Raw genomic sequence first — 7,321 nt, 5'->3', positions numbered from 1 at the left:
GCCACATCCTGTGTCACCTACTTTGTAGGACTGTTGTGAAGCTTAAATGAGAGGAGAGAATGAGTTACTGTGAGCTCCATGGAGAGAGGGTGGGATAAAAATGTCATTAATAAATTGGAAAAACCAATGTGAATAATGTACTTTAAGGAAGCAGTTGAAAGTAACAGATTAAAATTCCAAGCAACAGTAGTAGAATAAGACCTTTTTATTAGGACAGACATAGAATGTGACAGAGTAATAAAGCAGTGTTTAAGAATTCTGGGGAATTCCAAAGCTCGATCATGTTGCATTTTAGCTAGTTCTAATAAAATGTGCTATGCTACTGCTGTCTAAATAAAATATAATTGCTTTCTTGGGTGTGGGGCTTAAGGGTGTTTAAACGTAAAGAAGGCCATGACTTCTGTACCTTGAAGAACAGTATGGTATAATAATGGTAATTTTAACAAGTGTGATTCGTTATATAGTTGAAGTACTTTTATTTTGCGCTACAAGACTGCTAATGATACAAGAGCTCAGTCTTCCTTTGCATGTGGTTGCCACAGAAACAGAAAGATTGGGGGGGAAATGAAAAGTTGGTTGCTATTGTGTGTTGGAAATTAAGATGGGTGCCATGTCTGAAAAGACTGGCATGAATTTTTCAAAAAATTAAACCCTGCTCTACAAATGGCCACAATTCTTTGATTTCCATTTGTAAGATAGTACAGATATTTCTCAGCAACATTTATCAGTGAAAAAGGCTATAAATAAGCTAAATAAATAAACAATCCTTATATTTTTGATAGAGGTTTGCGGAATACTGATATTTATAAATGAATTTATGGGTGACAGGGATCTTCCTAGTTCACTGTTAATTATAATGCTATACCAGCCCAGTTTCATGGTACAGTTCACCTATTATCATTTGGTATGTACTTTTTATTTTTACAACAACCCTGTTAGATAGGCTAGACTAAGAGCAGGTCCAAGCCTACCCAGTGAGCTCCATAGGTTGGTATGGATTTAATCCCACCCAACCAGAGTCCAAGACTCTAAACAGTGTGCCAAATCATGATTAAAACTTTCCCTTTGGATACTCTGGCCTAGCATGCTTTTACTTAGACATGGTTTCTGCTGGTGACTCACTTCAATGAAACTGATATTTAAAGGCTGCGGTCACACACACTAAATAATCCACTTTCAATAAGTTCACACAGTAAAAATCCAGTTGGAAAGTGCATTGAAAGTGGATTATTTAGTGTGGGTGACCGCAGCCAAAAGATATTAAGTATAGAAAATGTTGTTACAGGGCTGTGGTTTGAAGTCCTTGTGTAGCCTGGTCCTATACATGTTTACTCTGAAATAAGATGCAGGTAGGTAGTTCTGTAAATCTGAAGCAAAATAGAACAAAGTTTGAATCCAGTAGCACCTTTACAACCAACAAAGTTTAATTCTAGGTGTAAGCTTTTGCGTGCATGCACACTTCTTCTGATGCTCTGAAGTAAGTTCTACTGTGTTCAGCTAGGCTTACTTCGAGGTAGTTTTGCAAAGGCTTACAACCCTATTGTTAAATTAAACTAAGTAGCCAATATTGTAATGTCTTGTGGTACCTACATTTTAAGTACAGCAATCAGAACTGAATGTGGGTATTGTAGTGCTGGAAAAGGTATGCAAAAATGGTGACCAAACTGAGTGAGGGGATAAAGCATCTTCCATACAAGAAGCAGCTAAGGACTTCAAGATGAAGAAGGGATTGGATTCATACCCCGCCCTTCACTTGGAGTCTCAGAGCGGCTTACAATCTCCTTTCCCTTCCCCTCCCCACAACAGACACCCTGGGAGGTAGGTGGGGCTGAGAGAGCTCTTTCCAGAACTGTCCTTGAGAGAACAGCTCTGGCAGAACTATGGCTTTCCCAAGATCATCCAGCAGCTCCAAGTGGAGGAGTAGGGAATCAAACCTGGTTCTCCCAGATTAGAGTCCATGCACTTAACCACTACACCAAACTGGTGTATTTAATTTTTCAGTGTAAGGGGCAGAAATGATAAGAGACTTATAAAATTATTTATGGGTTAAGAAAAGTGAATAAAGAGAATTTTTTCTTCCTGTCCCATAATGCTAGAACTTCTGTGGGGAATTTGATGAGCAATTAATGAAGAGCAAGTCTCTCAATGGCTATTAGCCATGATGATTAAGTGGAACCACCTCCATGTTCAGAGGCAGTGCTGGGGGACAGCAGCAAGGGGCTTCTGTGGCCTCCTGTGCCCTACTTGTAGGCCTTCCAGGGGCATATGGTGGGTCACTGTGAGACAGGATGCTGGATTTGATTTGGCATGGTTGCTTCTTTGTTCTAAGAGCTGTAAGCATTAACATTTCTGCTAAAAATAAACAAAAATTTAAATAAGATTAAATTAAAATATTATAATAATAATAACAACAACATAATAAATTAAATAAAATTGAAATCTGGCCTTCTGCCACAGGACCTGAGGCAACTTACAAAATGCCCAAGGTTTCTTTAGAAATGGCAAAGACTGCAGTCTTATGCTTATTTACTTGTGAATAAATGTCATTGTTACTAAGTGGGCTGTATTTCCAAGTCAATATTCATAGCATTGGGATGGATAAATACGTAGGAGAAAGTCCCATTGCAATAAATAACCCACATTTCTATCTAAATACATCTGGGATTATGCTTAAATTAATATTACGGTATAAAAAACAGAACACTGCTGTCCATCAGCAAGCCATTTATGCATTTGCCCTTTAAAACAGACTGAGCTGAGAAGCATTAAGTAAGGCAAAATGTAGAAACAGGAATATTTGCTCATTTTCAGGAGACATAACCTTTCTTTAAATGCCATTTTTGACATGGGTATTTTCCTAACACAAAGACCCAGCTCTTTGTTAGAATAAGGAGACACAGTGTTAGAAATATAGATGAAATGTCACACCTCATGCCATTTGCTTAAGATCATTAGTTCGTCTTAAAGGAAAGATATAATGGCCCAAGAAAATGTAAATCAATGAGGGAATGTTTCTCACCATGATGCCACAATCTTTTTTCCTTTCCTCACAGCCGCAAAGGGGGAAAAAGCTGTGTGTGTTGCTTCCATATATACACACACGCACACATGGAGGCAGTAGATGTGGGATGCTGAGTTGCTGCTTTTCTTTGACCTAGTTTGTCAATCAAGTGATGAATGGTCTCCAATGTTTGGTGTCAAGAAAGTCCATCTGAAAGTAATCGCTGAGCACCCCCCCCCCCCAAATCTGACAGGCAGGGTAATGATATACCTTCCCTCTGTCTTTATCAGCCCTGAAAACAAGATAAGAATAGAGAGACACTCAGGACTGGCCCTAGAAATTTCCATCAGGCATGAAGGAGTTGTTGCAAGATTATCAGTGCAATCCTGAACAGAGCTACGTACATCCTTTTAAGCCCACTGATTTCAGTGGATTTGGAAAGGTGTAACTTCTACTGACCTTTGTTTTTGCAGTGGTTGAGCATCCTCAGTAAGACCATCACATCAAACGGCCCAATGCCAGGCTTCCTGCTTGCCCAAATAACCTTTGATTAATTTCTGCCATATTTGTGATATGGTCGATGAACTTGTTCGGTCACTTAATGCTAATTTTTAAAAAACCTGTAATGTAGCAGATAATCTTGGGGACAAACTAGAACAGAAACTGGGAGTTTTGTGGTTAGTTTCTAAAGTCAGTTACTACAAGGGGTAAAGTGCCTGCTCTCTTGTTATTTGTACTGCACTTTTGCAAAATGAAATTTTAGCTGGGTTTAGTGATGTAAGTTGCTTTGAGTCCCACTGATAAAGAGAAAAGTGGGATACAAATATATAAAGCAAAAAAGCATTTTCAATGTATTTTACTGCCTTGGATTTTGTCTTAACGCTCTTCATTGCTTAAGTGCTGAGATGTTGTGCTTATAAACTTAAGACCTCTGGTCAAATGAAGTAATGAATAAAGGAAGGAATAAACATTTTTATTTATAAATAGCACTCTAGTGCTGACCCCATTTGGACATGGGATGATAGCATTTTTTAGAAAGAATACTTACTCCATGTGTACCCCGCCTTTCTTCCCAGTGGGGACCCCAGGCAGCTTGCACCATTCTCCCCTCCTCCATTTTATCCTCTGTGAGGTAGGTTAGGCTGAGAGAGCATGACTGGCTCAAACAAGCTTCCATGGCACAAGTGGGAATTCGAACCTGGGCCTCCCAGATATTACTCTGACCACTATACTGCATTGGCTCTCAAGCACAAGAAGAAGGGTTTAGCTCTTCTCTCCTCCAGCCATGTTCCTGACCTGAAATGCCCCACTGGAGCTATTTGCCCCATTGTAGCAAAAATATCAGCCCTGTATCTTCCTCAGTGATACAAGTAATCTATCTGCCTGAGTGTTCAAGTTAGGAAGACAACAAAGGGGAACCGTATCCCCTCCTCCTTGTGCTGTCAAGCTGTCTGCACAGCAGTTATTTACAAAGGAAAACTGCTTGTGGAACATTTCACCTAGTTTGGTGACCATTTAGGTCCAAAGTACATGATACGTTTGATCACAACGAGTCAGGTTGGGTGTTCCCCTGATGTGGCTCATTTCCCTCACAGCCTTGCAGTAGCTGCAGGGAATGTACCCAAGCACTGTAGGGCCTGATCTGGATTGGGACCACTGTGTCAGGGAAGGAGGGATTTCCCCAGGCCAAAAGGGGCACAGGTAGTGGTATTTGCCCCACTGCAGGGCAAAAAAGGGACCTATCAGTGCCCTTTTGTCTGAGGAAAATAGTGTGTTTGGGGGGGAGGCTGGAGCCTAGGGTTGCCAGCTCTGGGTTGGGAAATCCCTGGAGATTTTGGGGTAGATCCTGAGGAGGGTGGGGTTTGGGGAGGGGAGGGACTTCTGCAGGGTATAATGCCCTAGCCCACCTTCCAAAGTGGCCATTTTCTCCAGGTGAACTGATGTCTATTGCCTGCAGATAATTTGTAATTCCTGGAGCTCTCCAGCCACTTCTTGGAGGTTGGCAACCATACTGGAGCCTCTTCTTTCCTGGGCCATGGTCCCAGTCCAGATAGGGTTGCCAAGTGAGAACTGAGCCGCAGCGGGAAACTGGCGGCTGGAGTGCGTGTGCGTGCGCTTTGTGCGTGCGCGCCGCATCCACGTCGCCCGGAAGTGACGCGGGCACGCTGGGACGGGGCCACGACCATCCGAGGGAAAAACATAGAGGTTTCCCTCGGATGACCATGGCCCTGCCCCCAGCGTGCCCGATGTGCCAGCATCACTTCCAGGTGACGTGCATGTGGGGGAACGGGCCTCTGGGGCGGGGGTTTCTCCGCCCCCGGGGGGACTTGGCAAGCCTAAATCCAGATTGGCCCTGGTAGTGCTTGGGTAAGTTTCCTGTAGTTGCCATGTAGCAACATATCGTGTAGTTTGGCCCTTATATTGCTAAATAATACTGCAGTGAGGCAGCAGAACAAAAAAAGAAAATGCTTCTTATTTTTAAATAAGCATCTGGAAAATCATGAAAAAATTGCAAACAGATTACAGAACACTCAGCTACTTGCAGCTTGTTCTTTTGATCCTTAGCTCCTCCTGTGTCCTTTGGATGAAACACCAGTGTGTATTTTGCTAATTCAGAGTTGCAAAAAATGCTGTAGAAGAGAGATAAATAGCTGGTAAAGGATTTCTGGGGTGTTTGCGAAATGGTTCAAGTTTAGGTCTTCAAAGTCTGCTTCCTTAAGTGTTTTGAATTTGATTCTGCATGAATGTAGCTACCCAATTTTGAATATAAATTGACTGAAATGTTTTACAAGTATTTCAATTGCCTAAACGGAGTCTAAGAATGTAGAATTTCCCCAGTGGGTGGAACAAGAGAGACCCCAAGCCAACACAAATCATGATGGTGGGATTTAGCTGTTGGTTAAAATGGTAAAATCGGGCCCAAGGCTGCTGTGTCTGCATTAGCTTTAAGTCTCTTCAGTATGCCTGAATGTTGTAAGTTGGAAAACAAGATTAGAGTTGATATACAGAAGAGCAACAAAGGCTTTTGCAAGGATCTATACAGATAGAATCAAGTTCTTAGGGAAAGCTGTTGAATAACATGTTCAGCTTAACTTGGGAATTACCTCTTGAAATTGCTTTTCCTTTTCTCAGGAAGGAGGAGGGGGGTGTCACAGAGACAAAACATTTAAGAGAAAGTAATCAGTAGTGTTTGAGCCTGAAGCAGCAAGCACTTAATTGTGCTTAGGCTTAAATGCTGGTAGGGAGTGTTGCAAGCTTTCTCTCGTTAAGATGGTATCCCATCTAGCTTTGAGGAATTTAGTCTGCTCAGAGATGCAACACATGGGGCTTTTGTAGTTCATAAATGAATCAATGTGCCTCCCTACCTTTGATTAAACATCTGTAACTTGTATTGTAATTATAAGGCCTAAAATGGATAGGCATAGTAAATAACTGCATTGTTAACTATTTTTAAATTTAAATCAAATAATCAGGACTGTGACAGATTAGGCTAGGCAAGCAGTTCCAAAGGCCTAGATCCTCCACAGAGAGTCCTTATGATTATTCACTTCTTTTATTCTCTGCCTTTCTCCCTAATGGGAACCCAGTGTGGTTTATGTTCCTACTAGGAATCAGGCCCATCGGAGCAGGCCCCTGCCACACGGTCAAGGCACCAGCGGGTCAAGCTGGCCAGCCCTTTGGGCCTGCCTCGCGTGCTCGAGGCATCGTCATTGGCCGGGGCTCACCCTCTCCAGGCTCCATCTCTCAAATCTCCAGCGATTTCCCACCTGGAGTTGGCAACCCTATCTCCTTCCCAGCCAAGCATCAACCTACCTTAACTTCCCCCTCACTGATCAGCTGTTTACCCCCCCACCAGCAGCCCCCACTGTGCTCTGAAGCCCTGACTGCCACAGAACCTTGGCTGTCATGGGGGGGGGGGCATCTCAGTAGGCTATAAGGACACAGAGTCCACCATTTTCTCCACGGGAACTGATCTCTGCCATCTGGAGAGCAGTTGTAATGCTGAGTGATCTCCAGCCCTCACCTGGAGATTGGCAACAATGGTTTTCCAGGAGGAAAATTAGTCTTTCTCTACAATGGGGACCAAAGCAGATAACATCATTCTCCTCTCCCCCTTTTGACTTCCACAACAACCCTGTGAGGTAGGTTAGGCTGAAAGTCTGTGACTGGTCCAAAATCACCCACTCAGCTTCTACAGCAAGAACCTGGAACTCAGAGACCCTGCTCTGAAGCACTGATGGCTATGCCTAGGGTAGCCAACCTCCAGGTGGAGCCTGAATATCACCAGATATCACAACTGAACTCCAGACAACAGATCTC

General features: G+C 42.9%; 1 protein-coding gene across 1 annotated transcript in view; it reads right to left on the bottom strand.

Annotated features, from left to right (window-relative positions):
• TDGF1 (teratocarcinoma-derived growth factor 1) overlaps positions 1-7,321 on the bottom strand; it is a 57,306-nt gene that overhangs the window by 8,872 nt on the left and 41,113 nt on the right. The gene's annotated exons all lie outside the window — the stretch shown is intronic.

Source organism: Gekko japonicus, unplaced genomic scaffold (assembly GCF_001447785.1).
Source record: "Gekko japonicus isolate JY-2015 unplaced genomic scaffold, Gekko_japonicus_V1.1 scaffold1121, whole genome shotgun sequence".
In the NCBI taxonomy this organism is placed as follows: domain Eukaryota; kingdom Metazoa; phylum Chordata; class Lepidosauria; order Squamata; family Gekkonidae; genus Gekko; species Gekko japonicus.
This window is presented reverse-complemented; position numbering and strand designations above follow the sequence as displayed.